Below are 27245 nucleotides of genomic sequence, written 5' to 3'. Positions count from 1 at the left end.
TTATTGGCGGGGCGGGTGGGGCGGGTCATTAAAGATTAAATATGTACTTGTTAACAACACTGTTGTAGGTTAGGTAAATGCATGTTACGTAACATAACCTGTGACCTGAAGTCACAAAAGTGCCAAGCAGCGGCCACAACAAACCATCAATGAAGCGGTGAAGATGGAAGAAGAAGTGAGGGAAAGATTACAGTCGGGAGAGTACAGAGTTAAAAGAAAAGAAGGTCAAGCTGCTAAATCTCATGTTTGGGACAATTTCTGTGAGGTAAATAGTGCAGCAGATGACAGCAGCATTGGCTACGTGAAGTGCAATTCCTGTGATAAGCTATATAAGCATGAGAACCACAAGACGGGTACGTTAATAGCGGCGGGGGCGGGGTGGGGCGGGTTGTGAAAATAGATGCAGTTGTGCGGACGGGATGGAGCAGGTCAAATTATTTCATAAATGCGGGACCCGCGGGTTGGAAAAAACCCCGACCCGCGCATCACTACTGGAGGTTGCTGTTTGGTCAACGCACTACACCACAGCTCTAACTACCTACTATACTCACTGTATATCAAAAGAGGAGTGTGATTTGCAGGGTGTATTGGTCGTAATGTAACACGAAAACTAATTTCATTTAGATTTACAACAGAGGTTGTTCCAGCACACAAAGCTGTTTTCTACCCAACAGCTAGGAATGAAATGTTAAGTGCAGCACTTACATGCCTAAATTTAGATTGTAACTAATATGTTACAATCTATCCAAATCCACCCAAATGAGTCCATAGCCACGGTCCACATTCAGACCTTGTAAACTCTACTACATGGGCTGCATTCTGACAACAGATCATATGGACCCTGACAACCTTTCCTGTTTTTAATTGATGCTTTAGGGCTTAACTTTGTGGGGTCATGAGAATGCTTCTGTATTGATTTTGATTTTGGATGATTGGCAAGAAAAGCTTGAGAAACACCAGTCTAAGTTATATTTTTATGTTTCTTAATGAGGTACATACACTTAATGTGCTGCTAAAAGATTTGCTTGTGAGTAAAAAAGCTCAATCAAAGCATCATACACTAACAACCAAGCCAGGAAACTGTTTATTAAATAACCGCACTCAGTCAACACACTCCCTGGCACCATCATCAGAAACTGTGACTTACATACATGTTCAAGACATAGTTCCACATTTTTATTAACTCAGAACACATTTTATGTTACTGTTTATGTCCAGCTCCATTTTCAGCAAGACAGCTTCCTCTCCTGTACACACACACACACACACACACACACACACACACACACACACACACGCACACACACACACACACACACACACGCACACACAAAATCACCTGTCACCTGGTGGCCAACACACACATGCATACGCTGCACCTGAAGATCAGCATGCCTGTCACACCTTCTCTGTTTGCTCTGTCAGTATAACTGTGCAAACACAGCACAGATTCTCATCGCACACACAGCTGTCTGTCTGTGTGTTTACCGAGTGTTTGTGTGTGTGCATTAGTTTCTACGCTGGACAGCAACAAAAACGAGGAGATGCACAGCAAGGTTCACCACTAACCCGCTGACCTGTTGTGGGTTCAGTAAGTGAGGACATGTTCAAGAGAAAGAGAGACATGATGTGTGTGTGTGTGTGTGTGTGTGTGTGTGTGTGAGATAGTGTGTGTGTACGTGTATGTGTGTATCTGTGTTGGCCTTGTTAAAGATCCATTTCTAACCCTGGCAGATTCAATATTTATCAGAGAGGGACGCAGGTGTCTGACTGCTGGATCTGAAATTGCCACTGAAGGATGAGAAAAAAGAGAGAGAGAGAGAGAGAGAGAGAGAGAGAGAGCAGCCCACATCCAGTTTTGAATATTATCAATAAAAAGTTAGCTGAGCCAACAGACAGAATCATATTTGACTCCTCAAACATTCTCCATCACTACATCTGTCCAAGCCTACTGCTCAGACTGCAGATGTCATCCACCCTGATGTTTAGGACACAAACCCTCAGTTAATTACTGAAATACTTAACCCAATATTACCAGTCTTACACTGGACACTGACAACATTTACATGTCCAAAATATTCAGTTTATTGTCCTAATTAAGGAAAAGACAATATTCCTCCTGAGCTATTTATATGGCTAATGAAAGGGAATATTACACTAATATTCCTGTTAACACGCAGCTGTGCATACTCCGAATAATGTGCCCGAACATGCCTTTTATCAAGACAAAATATAGCAAAGGGAAACGGCTGGAGCTCCTTGTGACTTTTTGCTTTTTGTCTCATTATCCGATTTTTTCAAAATTTTCCACCGGTGGTAGATTTGTTGGGCCGTGTGAACACAGCCTCCCTCTTTCATTCCTTCAACGACCTCCTTGAAAAGGTCAGCATTGAGATATTTGCACATATCCAAAACCCTGTTGATAGCCAAGTCTTTCATAATGTGTAAAAGTAGGTGTGTTTTTACTTCTGACCAGAAATGTAAGCTTTTCTGTTGGGCGTGCATCTCTACCTCACAGCCTTGGAAAATATTGGCTAGTAGAGTTTTGCACATAGTATCCATGACAACACACAGAGCTGACTATAAAAAGGCAAGAGGCCATGTGTCACAAACTGCAGACCCAAACTGAGACGCATATTCCGAATGTGCTGTGAACATATCCAAAGAATGCCACTGTGATATTGAGAATAATATTGGAATATTAGTCTGTGTGTAAACGGACCCACTGAGTGGTTGTAATTAAGGACACTTACCTGATTCAGGGGGTTTCACTATTTCTTTATCAAGGGGAGCCAATCAGGACCAAGTCCAGCTGTGATGTGATGACTGGATTTGATCTGCAACAGCCTGAAAAAGAAAAAGGAGTGGAAATCTGAAACTCTTTGAAACCCTCAATCAAATAGCATTCTCATCTTTGGTATACAAATGCTCCTGAAGCTCCTGTTAAGTGTAAACTGTAGCACAGACAATTTGGCATGATATATTTCTGCAAACCACAGGTACATTTGTACATTAATATGTGCTTTGAAACTTTCAATTTTAACAAAATTGTGGTAACATGAAGATGTTTAGAGGTTTAGGCACAAAAACCACGTGGTTATGGGTTAGGAAAACATCATGTTTTGGTTTAAAATACCCGGTTTTAAGGGGCACAATCACAGCTGGAAACGCAGCGATGTCTCACTATCTCCAGTGGAAAACAGGTAAAAACACCAACGTTTATGGGCTTAAAACAGCTAAAAACACAGTGACAACTTGCTGAAAACATTATCAGTTCTGTTTTTGTTGGTCTTGAACCGTGGTCTGCAGTGGTTTGCGGCTTAGCAAAACAAACAACAAACCACCCTTCTTGCAAGTGGGCTGGAGTGTGATCCACAGTCCCAACCCCCTCCACAGCCCATCACCATGTGGATAATAAAAAGAAAACTGTAACAATACATGAGCTGTGCTGTGGTCGTGCACAGCAGTAACACAGCAGCAGGATTGGGCATTCAATTCCTTGTGGGGACAGTCATGACTCAAATGTAGGTCAGGGTCCAACAGCGTGGGGTTGTTTGTTAGAATCATTCACCACATGTCATATAAACTCACAATTCATGTGTTAAAAATATAAAATAAAATGAACAAAAGTAATATGAGGCTGACTGGAAGGAGTTTACAAAAACAGCTCTCAGGAGTGGTGACGTACTCTGAACCAATTTTTAGCAACAACTCAAACTGTGAGGATGTATGGGCACATAATACAAACATAACACAATGCTCATATTTGTTGTCAGGGACATTTTTAGATGAAGGACAGGAACCTGAGGGAGGATGTATCAAAGCACAGATGCCTGCAGAGTACAGATTCATCTGTAATCTGTCACTCTTTTTGTTTAGCAGAAACACCTGTCTCCCTCTGCTGTCAGTCAAAACAAGGTCAGAGCTGCACAATGAAAATATACTGTGCAGATGGCTACATGGGTGAGCAGTAAGGTGACTAAGATTTAGACAGCTTAACATGCAGCTCAGTGGCCAGAAGAACACATTGGCATTGTACGTTTCATACGTATCTATCAACATTTCTAAAGTGGCAGCATATGAGCTGACTTTGACTCTGTTCTCACATCCTTCACCCCCAAAACACCCTTTTCTTTGTTTTTTTCTTTTTGCTGTTATCTCTCCTTTTCTCAAAGAGACGTCCCCCCCCCCCGTTTACTTCCCTACATCCCCTGATCCCTCCACAACCATCATCTTCTCAACCCTCATCTCTCCATCCCACATGCCTCAACCCTCACCCCAAATCCCTCGACCCCCATCCCTTCATCCCACATCCCTCCATCCTGTTCTCTACTTTCCTTGACCCTCATCCCAGTCAACCATCATGCGTAATAAACTAATTTCCAATTATAACTCTGTTGGGTCTTTGTTAGTGAAGTACTTTCAAGCTCATGGTATCAGCTGCTTCAACATCACATAATTTTAGCATCCTTAGTGTTGACTGCATGAAACTTGCTGCTGACCAGCTTGCAAAACAACTGTAGAGCATCACTTACTGAGAGTGTAATCTCAGTATAATCTACATCTTACATGATGATGATTCATATTCACTTTATCCCTGTTTGTGCAAATATATTAGGCAGGATTTTGTATGAAAATGAGATCATGAATCAAACCCATGCTGTTTGTTTGAATTGCACAGAATATAAGCGAATTGAATCTGATTGGATTAGAGAAACAGAGGGACATCTAAATGCCCATGAAATACTAAGATCTAATCAATCAGATCTGATCCTCTTCACCGCATCTCACTATCCCACATCTGACTCCAGCATCAGTGCTCGTCTCAGCTCTGTGTGAAGAAAAGCAGAACCCCTCCCCTCTGCCCTTTCTCAGAGTGCTGGTTGCTGATATCGATAATGGCACACAGTGAGGATGTTGAAGTTTCAGTTTAAAATGAGCAAGTCGGGACGGGCCGAGTGCACGCTCCAGAGGAAGCCCTTTGTACTGCCGAGGCGAATATGTCTGGTTAATGAGACTGTGGTTCAGACCTGGACAGCACGGGCTTATGGGGAGGATGCTGCAGCCGTTCTGGTCTTATTAAGATGAGAGGAGAGATAAGTGGACGGTAGAGAGACCGTTTGGCTTTGTTGACTGTCCAACGTTTCTCTGTCTGTGGTCTGTTCTGCTGACATGCTGTTACTTTCAGCTGTAAATGGGCTCTGGGAGGAGTTTGTCTATGGTCCGAGCTAGAGGTTAAGTTCTGTGCTTGTGAATGGTAACAGAACAATAACAGTACTTCTGTTTCTTTTTTTTCATCCTCAACAATTGAAAAGTATGTGCCAGTGTTGACTTGTTGTACCATGTCATAGCCTCATGCTCACTTCCTTAATATGCTTCCTGATCAATAGGGACATTGGGGGATATCAACAATGGATATCAGGCAGCGCGATTTGGTAGGATTTGATAATTATTCAGATGAGGTCAACATTTGAAATTTAAAGGAGCTACATGTAAGAAATCTAAAGCAAATAGTCGTAAAATCCTCCTAATATGTCACAGAGTTTAAGGAATAATGTTCATATAACATACTGATCTCACCGACAACAATAGTTCAGCCAGAATATTCGCACTTAAAATTTTTTTTTACAGTATGCAAATCATGTTTATGTTTTGAATTTGTGTTTTGGCCTGTTGCGCCACCCACCGCCGTCTACCAGTCACACAGTCAGTAGAGTCTCAGCATCAGTTACAGTTACGACTGAGCTACAATGGCTGATGGTGCGACTAAACCCAAATGACCTCGTTATGATTCCCAAAAACGCCAAGACAAAACTCGAGGCAAAGCGAGGGTCTATATAGGAGATGCTTTTGAACGGTGGAGACGGTTGAAAGCGGAGAAGAATTTGAAATCGGATGTCGAAGTGGCTACTCTTCTCCTCGACAGGTAAGCTTTAGCCAAAGTTGGCTAACTAGCATCATAGCTAGACGGGGATGGACATTTCGAATACTTTCAACTGTTATTCATTTTCGATCATACATTGTAGCCCATGTGCAGGTGGGTCATCGACCCGACTGATTTTTTTGAGAAACAAACGTTAGCAGCACGGCAAGCAGCATTAGCTGTATCCTGGCAGCAGCGTTAGCAGCAGAGAAGCCGGACTTGCTCGAACGGTCCGCTGGAAAACCGAAGATCAAGGACGCGGTGATGCGGCCCTGCCACGGCAGCCGCCCGTGGGCAAACAAATCAGTCTCCAGTGTGCCGCTGTCCAGCAACCTCAAATCTGTAGGGGAGGGGGGGTGGACACGACTCACGGCAGTATTTTGAATTTGAGTGCAGTAACCGTTTTGGCCACATTCTTACATACGGCGCCTTTAACTTTTTTTTTATTTTATTTATTTATATAAGACCACTGAGGAGATGTGAGCAACATCAGCTTTAATTGTCTGGTCTTGGTCATTAAGCAATGTTTATTACATCAGTTAGCAAACGTTGCTATATATATTTTGTCACGTTATTATCCATTTCCTCCATTTTTAGCGACAAGCTGCTTAGCTGCATGGGGATGTTACTGTACATTAGGTGGAGTGTACAACCAGGTATTGGACAACCCAATCACCAGGATAAAAGTTGGGACTGTACGTTTCCTCAGACCGCAGATATGTTACATTCGCATGCTAGTATTCAGTGCATATGCTAAAACTACATTTTTTTTGTGATTAGGTTTAGGCACAAAAAACACTTGGTTATGGTTACACGTTACGGTAAGGAAAAGATCATGTTTAAGCTTGAAATACTAAGATTTAGGGGCACAATCCTGTCTGTAAAGTACAGCTTTCTGCTGCACTATCCAGGTGGAAAACAGGGATGGGTCACTACAAAACACCCACATTTGGTGGCTAAAAAGCTGCAGGAAAAACAGTGATGGTCACTAAAAAAACAAACATATTTGTTGTTTGTTGGTCTCAAAGAGTGGTCTGCAGCTTGGCAGGTGTCTCACCTAAGTCACAGACCATCCACCATCACCTCCACCTTTGGGTGATTAAGTCAGCTCATATACTATATCACTTTAGAAATGTTGATATGATATGTCTGAAATATACAAATGCAACATATTCTTGGTTTGGAGGAATGTACAATACTACATTTTCTTCTGGTGACTGGGCTGCAGAGAGACAGAGACAGAAGGAGGTGACACACTGATCCACAGTATAGCTGGCTTAAACATTCTGCACAGGGGTTTGTATATTTCCAACACTGAGTGGGTAATAGGTTTTTAATCAAAGTCTGTGTGTATATGAGGGGGTGTGTGAGAGAGAGAGAGAAAGAGAGAGAGAGAGAGAGAGAGAGAGAAAGAGAGAGAGAGAGAGAGAGAGAGAGAGAGATGAAGACATAACAGTGTGTTTATCTTAGTTGTTAAAATATGGCCACAGCAGAGCCTCCAGCCCTCATAATACAAACCGTGACATGTACCCACCAAACACAACAGTGTGTGTGTGTGTGTGTGTGTGTGTGTGCGCGTGCCCGTGCTGTCATCTCTTCAGACCAGCTGGAGAGTCCAGAAGTCCCAGATTAAAGACAGTTTCCACGCTCCACAGAGCCACTCTCTCTCTCTTTCTCTCTCTCTGTCTGAATGAAATGATTCTTCCCTCTGTTCATTTTTTCTTTCCACCAATAATAAAATCATTGGGCACTAAAACTCGCATTTGTAACTCAGGCTAATCAAACTGCTGAGGGCTCATTAGTAAAAGTAAATCTCACTAATCTGATCCTGGCAGTGACTTTCTGCTGAAATGTTGTTATTCATATTCTCTTTTATGTGTACTTTTCTTCCACCTTTAGTTTGTTTTTGCTTGTATCCCTGAATATTACAGCTGTAGACAGCTGCTACACAACAGATTGTTTTCATGAAGAAGCTTTGGGTTTTCTGTTTACTGCAGTTGGACATTCATGCTATGGTGATGGTGCAGTGGGTATTTGTTCAGCTGAAGAAAGTGAGTCAACATCATTTACTCAAAACACCTTGCAGCTGCAAAGCATTCTGGTTTACCTTATGTTGTTTTGTGAAGCACTTTGCAACCTTTGTGTGGGAAAATACCAACATCAGCATCATTTTCATAGAACCTGTCCTACATGAGATTTAGTTGTGTCTCTAAAAATACATCTTTGGGTGTGGGAGAGTGGTGAAACTTGACTGGCGCTGATAATGTTCTATGTGATGGCATACATTAAGATAGCTGATTATGAATAAAATATCTTGTGGTGACTGGGCTGGCTGATGACATATGCCTGCAGGTGAGCTCACTGCCAGTCCCTTGCCCCTAGGAGTGCTCTCTTTAAGTCTTCCCCGGCATAAAGTTTGACTTAAATCCTTCCTTTATCTGGAGCATCCATTCCAGAAACTTTACTTGGTTGCAATGAAGGAATCTTCCTGACTGTCACCGTAGCTTCAGTCTCTCCGCCCTTCCTGCTCCCTTTAGCTGTGGCATGACATAAAATGCATCACATCCGGCCTGCCATTGCAGAGAAGTTGGCGCAGACACCACAGCTCTGATATACTGCAAAATATTGACAGCTTTCTCTGGCAAAAACAGGCTTAATCAGCACTGTGTGAACTCATTTGGCTCGAATGTAACTGACATTAATTAAAATGAAAAAGTCCTGCACTCTAGTTTTAATCTGAGAATAATTACTGTCTTTGAGTGAAAAATATCAAAATGAATAGATTAAATGGACATTTTTGAAGTATTAACAGTCTTTTGGTTATAGAGGAGGGTGATGTTTGCCTCTGAGGTCGGGTTAAAGTGCCTCTGTCCCTCCCTCGGAGAAAGATACCAGTTGAAGCTCTGATCCTTAATTCATATCTCTCTGTGCTGCCTCCTCCTAGTTGTTTAAAGCAGATATCATTTCAAGGTAGTCTCTGGCTATTGGTTTTGACCAGTAAGCTTTCGCCTCTCTGTCGTATTACGACACACTTTCCTCTTCCTCTCCTTGTCTTCTAATCTGTCCATTCGTATCCCTTAACCCTCCGCAGTAATCCTCAAGAGGAAAGAGGGGAGGAGGAAGGAGCGGTACATAATGTTACATCCAACATAATCCAAAACAACAAAGTAACAGGACATTGGAAAAGACACTGGTCTGTTTATATGTTCTAAATTTCTCTCACCAAAGTAAGTTTTAAATATAATTAAATCTGTATGTTTTTCTGGCCCACAGGTCTGGTCATTTCATCGCCTTTTCTGTCAGTCTTTATGGTTCTGGATTTATTAATTAAATTAAATTAAATATTATAAAGCAAAATATATTTTAAATGCCTATTTAGGTAGACTACCAAAAAATATAGCAAAAACATTTTAACCATACCTGATATCAACAAACCCCAAACATGATAAAACTATTATAAAAAAAAAGCCTTAATAATAAATATAGTGATGCAGGGAGTCAAATGCTCTTCATATACTGAGGCAAAAAGGTGGGGATGGGCTTCAGTAGAGTCTGACTCTTATTTTGACCTAACCATATTGTCACTGTCACAATATTTCCGTGACCTTCATTATTCTCGAGTTACCATGCTACATTTTTGAATACATAGTCACTGAGTGTAATTCAGGGTTTTATAGAATTGTCCAATATATCCATGAATATATGGTCCGACACACAGCTCTTTCGGATCAATCAGTACTTATTTCCGGAACTTGAATTGGTTTTGTGTCTGTTTTTAAGCCTCAAAGCCAATACCATCAAATTCAAAATTGCATTTGAAAATGATGAGAAGCAGGAACCCACAGTATGCTTCTGACTTCAGCTCATAATGACTGCTGAATTGATGAAACTGCAATAATCACACGTCGGGAAGATTGCTTGCTTGTTTTCTAGGAGCTTAAACATCCCATTACACATTAAATAAAAACTCTGTGAATACAGAGGAGGTTGCAGGGTTCCAGACTGAGCAGACTAGACTACATCTAAGTATGCGCCATATAAAAACATGCACAGAATATATATAGAGGATACAAAACATTCAGGCTTAAAAAAATGCTTCATTATTTTTCTCAGTCAAACAAAATTCTGGAGCAGAATGAGACATATTCATGTTTCCAGCTGCAGCCAAACTGTGACAGCCAGCTGACCAGTGGATTTTCCCAAGCCTGGTCATTAGTGGGAATGTCACCCTCATTATATATATGTACATATATATATATATATATATATATATATGCACAAGAAAGTCGCCCGTCCCCCTGTCAAATGCAGGGATAGAGCAGAGGCAGACTGCAGGGTGGAGAGGGAAAACGGTGAAGGGCAAGATTGAAGGAAGGGCAGCTGATGGAAGGAAGGAGGGAGGAGAAAATGAGAGAAAAAAAAAGAAATAGACAGGGAGAAAAGATGTGAGTCTGAGGGACTAACAGAGCCAGAGTTCCAAAAGGACACTGGATAGACTGATGGATAGATTGAAAGGATAGATGGATAGGTGGACTGATGAATCTCTGAATGGACAGATGGATGGATAAATTATGGGTGATAGACAGACTAATGGATGGATGGATGGATGGATGGATGGATGGATGGAACTGACCAGTCGCCTGATGAAAATGTTGGCATTATACATTTCTGCAAACCTCAGATACATCTGCATGTGTCATATGTATCATATTAGCTTTTCTAGAATCTGAGCTGACTTTGTCATCAGGAGGTGAAGGGGATGGTGGATGGTGTGTCACCTGGGTAAGATGTCTGCCAAGCTTCAGACCACTGTTTGAGACCAATAAACAACAAACCTGGTTGTTTTTTAGTGACCCATGGCCGGGTTTTCTGGGGCTTTTTAGCTCCCAAATGTGGGTGTTTTTTGGGAAGCCATTACTGTCATAGTGCCATGAAAAGTTGCAGTAAAGAAGCAGAAGTGCGTTCCTGTAGGGATTGTGTTCTCTAAACCGGGAATTTAAGCCAAAACATGATCTTTCCGATAGCCAAGTAGTTTTTGTGCTTAAACCTAACTTCACTTTAACCATAGTGTTAAACATGAAGTTCCAACGTATTTGCGACATGATAATGTGCAAATGTAATGTGTACGCCACATAATTTCATATCCGTGGTTTGAGGAAATGTACATGGCCAACATTTATTCTGGCGATTGAGTTGGATAGAAAGACTGATGGATTAATGGATGGATGTGTAATTATATGGGTGGATGATTGGATAAATGGATGGATGGACTGATGAAGAGATAAATCCAATGACAGACTTCTCTCTCCCTCTCTCTGACTCAACAAACATCTGATGTGAACACAGATGGAATGAAGAGCTATAAAAAGAAAGAACAGAAACTTTGGAATGAAGAGCTCTCCTCAGTGAAATGACAACTCACTTGGATTCTATTAATAATACCATCTATCAGCCTGATTAAGTCACTAATCCCCTCTGTTCTCAGCTCGACTGATTAGCAGGAACACACACACAGTCTAAACTGTGAGTACAGACTGGAGGATCTTTAAATATTCATTTGAACCTGTCTTAATAGGTGGAGATTTTACAACTTTGTTCTGCATCAAGTTTTTAAAGAGGTTCAAGATGAACAATTTTCTAAAAACACTAAATTCATTTGCTGATAGTTTTAATTATATTTACTGAGGTTTTGAGCAAGCTGCTGAGATTTTAATGTTTCATATGTGAACAACTCACTCAGTCTTTGTTTATTATCCTTGTTTGTTTTTATTAAAAGTCTATTCTTATTTTTATCTACAAACAAAGAATTATACGGCTTCAAGTAAAAAGGACATTGAAAACAAAGTGAAACTAATTTACTATATTATTGAAATGGCGCACTGATTTCCTTTAGACTAACAACCCTCCATTTTCAACATTAAGTGATAGAATACTTGATCACTATTGAGCACTTGAGGAAAGAGGCTGCAGTCAAATAGTCAACAAAAAAATCATTTCCTAACCACTTTTTTTCTTGACCTTGAGTGAAAACATCATGAGTTCAAGGATGAGGCTGAGATGTAAGGAAGAATTCCTTCCTACAAACAATCCACCAGCACATATAGGGCTATTTAAAATTATGCGGTATCGATGTGGGTCTGCCGTGTTGAGACTACAGTGTTCTGAAGATGGATTATTAAAAGTTTATCTTCATTGTATTGGGATTTAAACACCAATACAATACAGATTATTAAAACACATTCTCACTCCGACCTCGTCACATATCGACATTTGGTCATGGACCACACTGACGCCTGACATGCAAGGTATGGTGGGTGGGTTGGTTATTGACGTTCTTGGACGACTGTGGCTCAAAGGTAGAGCGGGTCCCCCAAACTGTTCCCGGTGGCTGTTCATCAGTGTGTGAGTGTGTTAAAAACTGAGTAGCAGGTGGCACCTTCTATGGTAGCCTCGTCCACCAGTGTGTTAATGTGTGTGTGAATGGGTGAATGTGACTCATAGTATAAAAAGCGCCAGTGGTGGTCGGATGACCAGAAGGGCGCTATACAAGTTCATGTCCATTTAGCGTGTCAATCTCAGCCTGCGTTGTCACAGGAAATGCATGCAATGCATACAGCCTCTTTCAAAATCAATGCACTACGCTGGTACAACATTGCAAACTGACATTGTTTTCCTACAACAACAGATGCACTTGGTTACGTTTTACCAACACCAGCCTCCCGGGTGAAAGTCCGAGGTTGTTGGACCCATCCTTTCTTTGTTGGCCTCGATGGTAACATCAGATCTGATTCTGGTTGAACAAAATTGATTTTACGCTTTAACAAAAGGATCCTTCCAATCATCTTGTCAGACACTATAATAATAATCTGAGCCTGTCAGTGGCAAAAACAAGCTCTTTTAGGGGACGTAAATTGACTGTGTGAAAATTGCAGCCTGGTCATTCGCTCAAAACTGAACCAATTAAAAAAAAAAAAAAAAAAAAAAAAGTTGTCTCCATTAACAGACAAACATGGGAAAATAGGGTCCAGGTTTAAAAACACCCTTTTAGCTCTGTTTAAATCCTTAACTATGCAAGTATAAAATCCTGATTGATGTTATAACAGCAACACAACACATATGTGAATGCAGTGGTAGGGTGTTGGAAGGATGGACAGATGAACTGAGGCCGTGTCTGTAAAGAAAAGGAGGAAGAGGAGGAGTGAGGTAGAAGAGAGAAAAGGAGGAGGAAGGACGATGGGTTGAAAAGTGAATGGGTGGAGGTTTGTTTTATCCTGAGAGAGAAGTAGAAATTCAGCAGGGAGCTGACAGAAGGGCCATCCAGCCTCCATCCTGCCAACACACACACACACACACACACACACACACACACACACACACGCACAGACTATAAACTATGTTGAAAACATAGATTGGATGGAAATATACAGCATATTAGTTCACACATGCGATACATCATGTCATGTATTTTTGTGTCTGTTAGTGTATGAAGGCAAAAGGATGCGTGCAAGTTCGTTTGTGTGCATTCATGTGTTTGCGTGTGTTGGCAGAGGCTGGAGGCTGGCAGATGGTCAGGGCTGAGTCTCTCTCCACTGTGGGTCCCTTAGCTCTCACTCTCCCTCCCTCACTCCCTCCCTCCGTCACTTCAGCTCCACCTTCAGGGGCTACCCACCCGCATTAAGCCCCACCAGAACACCTCCTGGCTGGGCACAGGCCTCCACCACCTTCCTTCTGCCTGGAGCTAAATTTGATGAACGTTCTTGGAGGAAAAAAAAAAAAAAAAAAGAAAAACTCCCACCTTCCTGTTACCTATTTATTTTTTCCATTTGATTTGTACATGGATTGAAGGTTAATGCTTTCTATTACACAGTGCAGATGTTTCATGGCTCTGGCTGCAGTCAAACATTTTCAGATATCCATGGGCATCAGTTTCAAAGGAAAGCTGTTTCCTTTGATTCCTGGCAGATTTGATTCCTGACGCAGACTTAAATTTTCATTTTCACTGCTGAGCTCAGTGCTGACAGGGGCTCAGTGTTGCATTCAAGGATATCCAGCTGTTTAATATACATTTTTATTAGAATTACACCCATGGACTTGTGGCAGTAAGAATTATAATTTGTTTGAAATAATAAAATGTCAGTGGAAACCATGACAATAGTACTTAACCTCACTTTAACTCTCTGTTTTACTTTGATAATCTCCCAATTTTTATTCTATCGCAGTTAATTCACCTTGTTTACACTTGACTAGAACTTTTTTCTTTTTCTTTTTGCTGAGCGATGCAGAACTTCATTTTGGCAAAATTAAACTGACTCAGTTATCCCTCAGCTTAGCCTTTAACAGTATAATGCTGTGTCAGTGGAAATACACCGTCACACCTGGGTAATTTCATGTTTTACCTAAAACTGAAGAATTACATGGCAGCAGTTTTTGTGTTGGGCAGATTCAACTGTGAAGTCACACACTAAAGTTGCTCCAACAAATAAATGATACAATTTGGAAATGTTTTCAACCAAATCATTGCAAAAAATAAAAAAAAACTGTCAAAAAGCTGGCCCTAAAGCTGGGATCAGATCGTTAGTCTCATTTCCTCCGCTAAATCGTGTAATATCAAGTCATTTTATTAATGAATGATCATGGTGTTTCATAAGTGTGTGTGTGTGTGTTTGTGTGTGTGTGTGTGTGTGTGCGTGCGTGCGTCTTGCGCAACCAAAAACACTTAGAGCTGTTGAAGGCCACACACCCAGAAGAAGATGCTTATACAACTGTGTTTGATGATTCCATAATGATGTTTACCAATAATCATACTGCAAAAATAGAATAAATATAAAATTTGTCTGCTTTGATGTCGACAACAACACGATTATTGACTAAATGGCCTTGATAACAGTGGTAGCAGCTAATCAACGGGGTGAATGGAAGGTGAACAACTATTTGAAGAATTAATGAAGTACATTTTCAGGCCAAACACAGCATCCATTCATCAGATTCCTCTAACTGTATGACTGCTAACCAGATGAATCACTGCTTTCACAAAAACTACATCCAATATATTTACTTCTTGGATGTTGGCGCAAATTTTCCTTCCAAACTAGTAGCAGGTAAGTTGTCAACCTAATTGCCAGAATAAATGTTGGCATTGTAGGTTTGTGCAAACCACAGATATGTTGCATTTGCATGTTATGTATGTTGACACTTCAAATTTTAACAACACTGTGGCTAATGTGTGGTTAGGTTTTAGGCACAAAAACCACTTGATTATGGTCAGTGTTGTTGTTTGCCCCAGGCCTATAAATAGCCCCTCATATATATATATATATATAGTATATATATATAATGTACTGTATACAGTATATACACATTTGGGTCCGCTGTGTTATTCAAGCAGTCCATTTTGTGTAATTGGTGACTGCGTGCAAGAGAGCCACAATCACTTTAATATTGATGGTCATGCAGATGGTAAAGGTAGAGCTCATTTTAAATGCTTTACATATATATATTTGTCTCGTCAACATGATGCTGAGAGGGGACACAAGATTTCTCCATCTTAATGTCTCTCTCTCACATACCTGGAGGACCTAAGACGTCAGTGTAGGTAGCCAGGTGTCACATTAGCTGAACGAAAAGCACTTTCATGTTTGATCAGTGACAGGAACACACTTTTACCTAAAGTCAAAATTTCACCGGTGATGAAGTTGAAGGCATCTGGCTGACTGACTGCTCTTATCCACCAATCAGAAGAGAGCCAGTGGGACGTGTCAGTCAGTCAGACGAGTCTATTTGGTGGCAGTCTGAGGTGAGCTGTGGGTGAGTGCGTCTGTTTGATGGGCGATTTCCTGGCTGACTGATGGTGTTTTGAATGACTGATGAGGTGGATGATTCGGTCGAGTGCGTCGGCGTCCCTGAGCTGATGGACTGAACCCTCCGCAGTTTACAGGCTGAATATCAAAGTGCCCCTCACTCTCTATTTTGTCACTTCTGTCCTCCATTTTTTCCTCTTTCTGCTTTAATGTCTTTTTATCTTCTTTCTTGCGTCACATTTCCTTCCAGTCTCTGTCTTATGTTTCCTCTTGTCCTTCATGCCTGTCTGTTTTCTCACGTTTTCTCTTTAACTGCATATCACTTGCGCTTAACCTCGACTTGAAACCTTCATTGTCTTCTTTGTCACTTTATTCCAGACCTTTTTCTACTTTTCATTCAATCCCTTTCTTCAAATTCCTCAAGTTTCCTTCATCCCCCCCTTTAAAAAAAGAAAAAAAAACTCTTCCTTTGTCTTACCTAAATGTATTAAAGAAAAATAACACATGAGGTTCTTGATTTATATCATCCTAGAGGCTGCATTAGCGCTTAAAAAAATGTAAATTGGATCTCAGGGTTGAAGTTTAAGTGTATCCACAGGGGAAAAGCAGGAAGGTAGACTTCTCAAACATGTCAGCAGTAACATACAAAACAAACTGAAAATCTAATCTGCTCAACATGTGCACAAGTGTTGGCACTAAAGGACAAGAACAACACCAGATGTCCTTCAATGTTTGTTTATTTATAAATGCCAGTTTCTCCACTGTAACGATCCAAACACCTTGGTAAACTGGTCCTTATTTCCCAGTGGAAGCTAATGTACTTTGCTATACATGCTCAGACTCACATGAGTACTCCTTTTAAACTGTACTCTATCTGTTACATGGGGTGCAGACCATGTGACCACATTTATAACACAAACTATAATATTAGAACTATTAAGGGAACAGCACAGTGTGAAGTCCACAAAACAATGTTTGTCTTGACAGCACCATAATGTTATGTTAGAAAAACAGCATGACAATGTGACAACAGAATAATTAATAAATTACTTATGGAATTTAAAAATAAGCAACCCAATTGGCAGCAAAAATGTTAGGCTTAAAATATCTGCTTTTCGTGGCACCATGCCCGATGGAAAAACGGCAATGGGTTGCTAAAAAAATAAACAAACAAAAAACCAACAACGAACATTTGGTGGCTTAAAAGCAGTTGGAAATGCAAACAATGGCTTGCTAAAAAACAAGTGCTTTCTGCTATCCTTTCTAGAAATGCACCATTGTCTTGGTAAAAAATAGTCACTTTCTATGGCACTATTTCCACTGGGAAAAAAAAAAAAAAAAAAACGTGACAGGTTGCTACACAACAGCCACGCTTAGTGCCTGAAAAGCCACTGGAAACACAGAAATGACTGTTTGTTGGTCTCAACTTCCCTTCGTGTCACGTCATTCCCTATGGGCTACCTCCTGATGACAAATTCAGCTCATATACTACTTCACTGTGGAAATGTTGATATGGTATCAAACATACAAATACAATGTATTCATGGTTTGCAGAAATGTAAAATACCAACATTTTATTCTGGTGACTGGGCTGTCATTAAAACGAAGACACTTGTATAGCACTGTGGTGCCACTAATGCCAATGCCACACTTGTTATGAGTACTACAGTTAGTTGAAAACTGCATTTTAACTTTAGACAGACAATAAACAGGATGTGCAGACAGCCTGGGGGAGCACCTCTACTTCCAAAGACCATGTACAGTCTGACAGAGGGGTGATAAACTTCAAATGCAGGTTCCAGCCTTTAGCATTAACTGTGTTTTATGTATTTATTCTTTATGTGTTCATCCAGTGTTTTAGAAAAGTTAGCCCCTCCGGACCATTCCATTATCTCACATTGTTATGCCCTGTTACTATACCACCCATGTTTGGCCAGCAAAAAGTTATTCACCCCTTGTTAAAATTCAATAAGACGCGCCCGGGACAACACCTAGGATGGAGAGATGAAAACCTCCCATAAATGAATGGATGAGTGAATTAATCCACAGCCCTAAGCTCGGTACAGATAACAACCCAGCATCACAAGGACACGGAAACAAGAAAGATGTCCATACATAAATCTGGTTTCTATTATCCCTTTCTTTTACTACAGAGAGGAAACAGATCAAACAATAAATGTCAGGTCATTGTTGCCTTTGTGTGTTCATTTCTATAAATGCTCCATGGGAATCCATCATGGACCAGTGTACTCCAGCTCTACAGGAGGGATGGTCAATAGAGAGAGGTAGACAGAGGTAGAGAGTCAGGGGTGATGAATTGCAGAGGAAGGTCTGCTGTGAAATATGTGGCTCTAAATCAAACTGTTAAACTCCGACACGACAGGAGAGGAATAGTCCAGAGATAGATGAGAGAGACAAAGAGTGAGGTGGAAAAAAGATTTAAAGGATAGTGACTCGGTTATAAGATAAATGTGAAGTTAGACTACAGTGTCCTTACAGTTTCATTTGTCAGAAATAAGACCTAATGTGATCCCATTTAGCACTCACGCTCTGGACGTTTACCTGACTTTTTCCAGATCCAGATCCAGTGAATGTGAACAGAAGAGCACTATTAAACCTCATCACCAAAAACAAAGAAGCTCAAACTTAAATGCCACAAAGTGGTATTGCTTGAGAATAAAATCAAATATAGAAAGAGACACGTCACAGGGGAGACAGCACCAGTTATGGCCAAGTAAGCCTATCAATCATGGTTAACTGTGATAATGCTAATGCTAATTTCTGCTAGAAGAAAACAAGCTTAAGCCATTAGAACAAAATGTACATACAGAAAAACTAAATATGTCTAACTCCTTAGAAGTTTATTTTTTTATAGGCAACCAAAATATTACAATTATAATTTATGAACTAAAAACAATCTGGAAGAGATTCAGCTACGGCTAGGCCTTTAAATCTGGGGTTACATCATGCAACACTACATTACATTATGCTTTCATGATGCCAAATTACTGACAAAGAGGTGGCATTTGACGACTTTGGAATGAGAACTGACTGGAATATTTCATTCCTTTGGTTGTTATTGGATCAAAGCAAACACATGTACTATTTACTTTGAGCACTTCAGTACACTGCCGTAAAATGATGAAGATCAGATAAGAATACTGTTTTCAGCTGCCTCCTATCCTTAGAATAAAGATTGCATTTTGTTTCAGTGGTTCAGCTCTGTTTGGAACAAAACCCTGAGATTCTAACCAGTGAATGGATTATATTAAATCCTATTTGCCAAAACAAATGAGAAAAAAAAAAAAAAAGAATTCTTAAAATATCACAGTTGATTCTCAAGACTTCGTCCAAACATTAAGCAGCCAGGAGTGTCATGATGAATCTGGTAAATTGTGTTTCCTCTACAGAGAGGAAGGATGTAGTAATAAACAGATAGGCCAGAGACCCTGACAGAGACGGCAGCGAGACAGAAAAGAAGGCATTATCATGAAAATGAGACGTTTCCATTGGCAAGAGACGGGACATCATCCCTAATGATAATAATCATAATAACCACAGTTATGTTTGCATTGGGCCTGTCTCTGGATGGTTGTGAATTACCACAGAAGGAATCTGTGTTATCTGCAGAGAACATGATGAATATGAATGTTGGACAGCTGTCTAGACGTAAACGAGGTTCTTTACAAAATCAGATGCAATGTGCTCAAATTAAAAACAGATCCTTAATTTGGTGTCTGAATATTCTTATCATTTCATGTTTGATGCTGGGTTGCTGTTGATCTGTCTGTTAGTTTGACTGTTAAACAATTCACAGTTTTTGGTGCAGTTTTAAGCAGGCTGGTTCTTTAAAGCAGGACAACAAACTTAACTCCACACTGTTTCTCATTAAAGAGAGTGGTGACCTTCCAAACTCAACTCCCGCTTCAATGGTTTTAAAGATAATTGACTTTTAAAGAGGAAAAAATGCTGATGGTGATTTCCTAAGCTAGCCTGTAGAGAATGAAACGTTTCAGGCATGGCCAGGCTTTTACTGTTGGCCCGCTCTGCTCCAGAATCATCTTTTTTTTAAATTCATCCTAATGGCTTTAATGCATTTTATTCTCTGTTTATGTGCCCTGGGCATCTGATGTCTCATCCCCCTGCATGTGCCTCACCTGGAGTTGAAAAAGTTCAACTCTGAGCAGCTTAATGACCAGTGTTAGCAGGACTTTTTTCTCTGCTCGGCAGGTTTTTACAAGCTGAAAAGACTGCAACAAAATTAGAGGAGAGCCTGGTTGTTCATCTCAAAGACAGTTTAGAGGAATGTTACTAGGGCTTGGAGTTTAAGGCATAGTGCAATATTAATACCTACATGTAACACCTGTTCATTACTCAGCACAGTTGCCAGAAGAAAATGCTGGCATTGTAGGCTTAATATGTATCATATTAACCTCTATGGAGCTTTATCCCTATCTTTATTCAAGAGAGTGGTCTATCAGTTTGAGAGCATTATTTATTGATTTCACACTCAAAAACTCTGCCCTAGAACTCAAATAGCCTCTGCTTGCACTTGGATCTAATCTGTTTCTGCTCAAACTGTGTGCTCGCACTCAGATACCATGTTGCTCGCACTCAGATACCATGTTGCACGCACTCAGATACCATGTTGCTCGCACTCAGACAGATTTCCGGCTCGAGCTTTGGCTTTTCTCCTCGGGCTCAAACTGTTTCTGTGCACTCGCGTAATTTCTGCTCTCAGATTTCTGCCCTGTGCTTGGATTTTTTTTTGTGTAACAACCCTGTCAAAATCCCCCAACCAATAGAATGCCAGATTTACTGTTGACCAATGAAATGATCCCTGCCTCCTTGTGGGTGCGCTCGCTTTGGTACTCTTTAACCGGGTTCATCCACTCCCACCCTCTTCTCCTGTCAGGAGTTATTTTTCAACAGTCACCGGCTCACTATACATTATCCCTTATATATATATATATATATATATATATATATATAGACATAAGTGTTTTGTAGCGACCTGCTGCTGTGTTTTCAGCAGCTTTTCCGGCACCAAATGTGGGTGTTTTGTAGCAACCTGTTGTTGTGTTTCCAGCTGCATTTTAGGCACTAAACAGGAATACTTTGTAGTACCCACGGCTTTTTTGCAGTGTTTTTTTTTCAGCACCAAATGTGTATATCTGTCGCAACCCATTGCGGTTTTTCCAGTGGGAATAGTGGCACAAAAAGCTGTCATATTTTTACCAAGACAGGGATTGTGCTCAAAAAGTGGGTATTTTAAGCCAAAACATGACTTTTCCTAACCCTAAGCAAGTGGTTTTTGTGCCTTAACCTTACCATATGTTAACAACAATATTGTTGAAGTGTAAAGTTTTTACATATCTTCTATATGATAATGTGATAATGTCACTTATCTGTGGTTTGCAGAAACGTACAATACCCTAACATTTTTTCTAGTGTTTAGGTTGCATTACTAGTATGTTTAGCTTGCTGGTACACAGCTGATTAACAGACATGTGCTCATATGTATTTGCGCTGTGGTAAACCTACACTTCTGAGCCTACAGTGTTATCTTCAGGTTCTAGTATAAAACTGACACTGCAGTCAATTTGCCCTTTAATAAATTGCAATTAGTCTTAAATATACTCACTCATACACCTGTGATGGTGAAAGGCTATCTGTCCATTTACAGGTGGAGACATTTGATATTTCTATTCTAGACTTCTAGATTCTAGACTTTCATTATTTTGTTTAACTTATGTTGTTTGATTTTGTCTTATTTTATATAGTGGTACATACAGGCATGGTATAAATGCATGTGGTATGCAATCCAAACGTGCAACCCGTGTGTTGGTGGGGATCAGCTGTTTGGTTCAGGTCACATAAAAAAACCTTCTGAGTCAGTAATCAATGAAGGTGATCAATTGGTTTGGAAACATAGATTGGGACCTCCAGCCAGTCATGTACATGAGTCGTGAAGCAAACTGTATCATTGACAAGAGTGGAGTAGACGATATGTTGATATTGATCCTGATCAATACTACAAGAGGTTGAATATCTAATCAATGAGAATAATGGATTGGTAATTGATCGTCAGTGCTTCTCCAGAGAACTTAACTGTTATCGTCACCATTTGTGGACAACACTCACGACATGTGCATCAATCCAGCAAACTGCATTCACTAAAATTATACCATATGCTGGTTGTGATACAGACACCTATTTTTACATATAAGAAAACATTTCATTGATCCTCATGGTGATGGTTCTTAAGAGCAACAAATGTATGAAAAGGTCAGCAAGGAGCCAGGAAATGGAATAAAGCACTGCTCTCTGTAATGTCAAAATAATTACATTAATAGTTCTGAAAGTGCTCCTTGATTGTGAGGTTGGGCCTTTATTGTAATAAATGAACTAGCGCAAAGTCCTGTTTGCATAAAGATTTCTTTTCCTTTGCTTGATTAAAGCAGTGACTCATCAGACAGCACCGTGGCTTTTATAAAGGGTCGAAGTAAGTCCGTCAAAACCAAGTGGAGCAGAAAATTTATCCACAACATGAAACTATACAACATGCCTCTAAAGGTACCACTGGCATTTGTCTGACATTTCATTTTCCACTTAGGTCAACACACACACAGTGAAGTCAAATAAAATGGAATGACATTCAGCTCTCAGATCACCAATACGGTATCTCAGGCAGCCAGTGCTGCAAGAGAGAAAGAATCGGAGGGACAACTTCTTCTCAAATATTCTGTAATATATATATAATTAAAAAAGTAATAGAGTTATAGGAGACAGTGAGGTCGGAAGGATCCTCTTTTAACAATTCAAGATAAGTGTATATTAGAGCTGGATGATATGGCAGACAGGACATGATGAGATTAGTGTCAAATTTACACTCTGGAGATAATGAGAGCAAGGTTAGGCTAATATATCAGACTGACAATGGAGATTTATTTAATATCAGAGCCGTCCAGGTGACGGAGCTTTCTCCCTGACTGCTAATTCAGAAACTCTTTGAAAACCTGACAGTGATTGTCTCGACACCTCCCATTTATCCCCTTAATTTGTTACAGACACATAAGGCCTTTTTGTGATGTCTTTTGTCCATGTTAAACATAATCAGGGTTCCAAGACTTATGGTGAACATATGTAAAAATATTCCTTGGTTTCCCGTTGTTGCTGCTGTAGAAAAAAATGCAATGTTTGACCACAGTGGATATAATTTGTAGGATCTAATAAAGCAGTACAACCCCAGAATTTACCTCTGCTCTTTGTATTTAACGAGGCCACCAGTGTTATGCTGAGTCCCATCTGATTTGAAGCTGCATTAATTGGCCACTAGGGGGGAGGATGAGGCAGCATTCACACTAATGTGTACACCTTGTATAAAGACAATATAAAACATTCTGGTTGACACTGAATTTATTTTACTTTGTGAGGTGTGTTGAGAATTGTTTCTCATTAAACATTGAGTTAAACAAAGCAACCTCACAATAGCTCACCTCCCTCCAGAGAATATAAAATATAGACAGAAGAAGCCACAAAGGGCTGCATGACTTCCGGTTAGATCCCAGTCTGTGAAATTCAGTCATTTTAAGCCCAATTCAGACCAAAGATTCGTAACAAGACAAGTAGAAACAGGCAGCTTCTTGCAATGTGCCATTCTGCAACGCTGTAAAATCCTGCTGGTTCACACCAATGCAACTAGATGAGACAGTGTATCATCTCACTGCAAGCACCACATCTTTTGACTTTACCAGCGGACTTCACTACAAGCCGATTGGCTGGCTATGTGACCCGCTGAGTTTCAGGTGACACCATCAGCTGGCTTGAGTTGGGCTCAGACCGGGCACTTCACACTGCTGCAACTTTTCTCTGTAACGTTCTAGAGCAGTTTCTTCTCATTGCAAAGCTTGGGTCTGAACTGAGCTTCAGAAAAATATTGGTTACTAAATAGTTTAATTTACTGCACCCATGTTTCCTGTCTCATCTTTTAGGTGGGTTTAAAAACATTTGCTTCAAATGAGCATGTGACAACCTCAACAGGAAGTGCAAAAAGTTGCTGCAATCAGTTGTACACAACAATATGGATCATTAGCCCAGTTGCCAGAAAAAAAAATGTTGTCATTGTATGTTTTTGCAAACCATGTATACAGTACATTTGCATGCTTCATACATACCATATGAATGTCACTAAAGTGACGTTGTATATGAGCTGACTTTGTCATCAAGAGATGAAGGGGATGGTGGATGGGGTGACACTTCGGCGAGACGCCTACAAAGCTGCGGCCATTGCTTAAGACCAACACACAACAAAAGTAAATGTTGGGGACTGTGCCCCCTCAAACTGTTTTTTTTTCTTTCTTTTTTTTTTTAGCCAAAACACGATCTTTTCCTCACTATAATCAAGTGGTTTTTGTGCCTACACCTACCCTCATTAACCAAACCATTGCTGAAATGTCAAGTTTCACCCTATTTGCTACATAATAACACGCATATGTAACGTATCCAACGGTTTGCTGAAATGTACAATGGCAACTTTTTTTTTCTTCTGGTGGTTGGGATGGGAAAATGATTTTAAAAAAGTGAACATGATAGCAACTGCAGTACGAGACAATTCATATTGAAAAAGTCAACATGAGCCCAGGTAATGTCACTACATCACACTAGTACTGTTGAGGATAATGTCAGAAAACAAAAGCAGAAACAACAAAATATGGACACAATATATGCAAAATACATCACCAATAACTTAAAGCTGAAGTTTAGTTTTGCAATGTCCCTTTTATTATTTACCATATATCTATTGTCGATCAGCGTCTCTGCAGTTTGTCATTCAAAGGAAATATTAAGGTCAAAAAGGTAACAGAATTAAGCTTAAATAAAGCAAACTAAGTTTTAAAAATCTAAAATTCAGTGTCTTCTGTGGAGAAATGAATGAAATCATGAATATTCTTTTAAGGTGTTTACCTCCACATGGTCAAAAACACTTCACTGAAGCTCTTATAGATCTAAAATGCTATATCCTGTGCTAGAATACTAATGTTCTCTAATTCAGGACACATAGGAAGAGATTCTTAAGAATAATTTGTTATTCCAAAAAGATCCTGTTCAGAGGGATAGGGAGAGGGAAAAAAAAAACAAAAAAACGGTCTCTGTAGTCAGCACTGGTGGAAGCACACAGCAATTGAAAGGAATGAGAAAAATAAATTATTCCTGTGAGGAAAGTGTACTCACACCCTCATCAATATTTATACCACACAGTCCAGTTATTAATTCACTAGACCCTCATGGTGTGATTGTTATTGAAGAGGAGTTTTGGATTTAGGAGATTTTTTTTTAATCCTGTGTGTGTTTGTGTGTGTGCTGTTCACCTTGCTCCAGGAAGTCACCTGACACTTTAAGCTAGAGACAATAACATTGTCTGAACATGCACACGTCTGATGTGGCTCAGTTATTTTTCCAGCAGTGCCATCAACAAGTAAAAAAACCTTCATTCATCTGAGTGACCGGTGAAACCAACTCAACTTTTCACTGTTTTTGATTGTATCATAAGTTCAGCTGTGCAAGTACGAATGCTTTCCAATTCTCATGAGTTTCATTTGAAGAATCACTGTCCTTTGTTGATCTGTAGAATGAGCTCATTCTTTGTAGCTGCAACCAGCAGCTCTGTCAGTTGGCTGGCTCACTTGGTTTGGAAAAGATTGTTTTTGAATATTAAAAAAGTCAACACTAGTTTTGTTTACATGGACAATATCTTTTCAGTTCCATTGAATTGTTCTGATTAGAGATTCCAACTTAACTGTTTACATGGAAGCATTTATCAGAATATACCACTTTTGACCTGCTCAAAGTGGCTCCACCTGCTGTAAAGCATCTAACCTGGTGGATATATAACAGAAGAAGTTATTTTTATTTATTTTTTTTTAACCAACTTTACTAGAAAATGTAATTCATTCAATACATAAAGCTTAAAGGGAAAAGTGGTTCTACCTGTTAACAGAGTTTAGTAGTAAGTAGTGTAAGTGTAACCACACATGGGAGAAGTTTGCCTAGAGGCCCTTCTGCCAGCAGTGCAACCAAAGTTATTATCTGTAGCTACAAATTCCAGATGTCCCACTGTACTTCAGCAGCTTCACTGGCCTGCTGTTTAATATCATATCAATTTCAATATTTTGCTTCTCCCCTTCAAGGCCCATCATAACCAAGCCCCTTTGCATATTTCTGGACTACGTTTCGAGCATGTCAGCTCTTCATCAGGTCATCTTACAAGTAATGTGTTTTTCACCCATATATGTAGACAGTAGACACCCACTAGTGACGTCATAAATCATGGGTGGTCATTCACAAAAATATTTACACACATTATACTTAGGCTATTGTAAACGTACACAATTGATCAATGATCAGGACCCCAAGAGTCCAGTGGCTATGCATTTTCTGCGGGCGAAACAGAGCGTGGCATCCCTCACATACAAGGAATCGAACACGTAAAATGTCTGAGACGAGGAGGAGACACAAACAGACTGTTGTTACAACGAGAATCCTTTTGGATTTTTACATTGGACACCCTGTCCCCCAAAGGCATGAACGAGGACTTCCCCATTCATCATTATCTGTAGTTGATAACTGCTAACACTAACCTGATGTTGCCTAATATATTTTTGATATAGTCATCATCATTGATCAATTGTGTACGTTTACAATAGCCTAAGTATAATGTGTGTAAATATTTTTGTGAATAACCACCTATGATTTATGACGTCACCAGTGGGTGTCTACTGTCTACATATATGGGTGAGTACTTGTAAGATGACCTGATGAAGAGCTGACACGCTCGAAACGTTGTCTAACTAGTAAAGATTTTTGGAGCATAATGAGAGTGTGCGGGCTTTCTCTCTTTTTTCTAAAATTTTTCTAAATTTCTAAAGACTCCCTCATATCTACACAGCCTCCCATACTCTTAGATCCTCCTCCGCAATCCACATCACCATCTGCCCACTTGAATGCCCTGGGTTCTTGAGCCTTCAGCTCTTCTGACCCCTGACTTTGTAACTCTCTCCCACATTATGTTGGCAATATTGACAATTTACCTATGTTTCCTTAATGTCTCATATGCAAGACACCGCTACCGGTAGACGATTGTTATGTCCAGTGACTCCACAATACAGCTTGTAGGAAAAAGGTGAAATAGTGCTACTGTTTCTAAGTCAAAGATCACTCACATCAGAATGTAGCACTAGCACAGCGCTATTTTATTTATTCATTTTTTAATTAATGAACAATTCTCTGTCTCAATCATTTAAGACTAGACTTAAGACTTTGAACAATTCTCTGTCTCAATCATTTAAGACTAGACTTAAGACTTTCCTCTTTGATAAAGCTTAAAGTTAGGGCTGGCTCAGGCTTGCCCTGTACCAGCCCCTAGTTAGGCTGACTTAGGCCTAGTCTGTCGGAGGACCCCCCTATAATACACCGGGCACCTTCTCTCCTTCTCTCTCTCTCTCTCTCTCTCTCTCTCTCTCTCA

At 40.0% G+C, this 27245-nt stretch overlaps 1 protein-coding gene across 1 annotated transcript in view; it reads right to left on the bottom strand.

The window, feature by feature from the left end:
• Positions 1–27245, bottom strand: part of si:cabz01090165.1 (uncharacterized protein LOC100333421 homolog) — a 531188-nt gene that overhangs the window by 182219 nt on the left and 321724 nt on the right. The window contains exon 5 of the mRNA XM_050061021.1: positions 2754–2847. The gene's annotated coding sequence lies outside the window, so the exon portion shown is untranslated. The remainder of the gene's footprint in view (positions 1–2753; positions 2848–27245) is intronic.

The sequence above is a fragment of the Epinephelus moara genome, chromosome 2 (genome assembly GCF_006386435.1).
Source record: "Epinephelus moara isolate mb chromosome 2, YSFRI_EMoa_1.0, whole genome shotgun sequence".
NCBI lineage: Eukaryota > Metazoa > Chordata > Actinopteri > Perciformes > Serranidae > Epinephelus > Epinephelus moara.
Note: the sequence above shows the minus strand (reverse complement) of the source record. Positions and strands in the feature narration are given on the sequence as shown.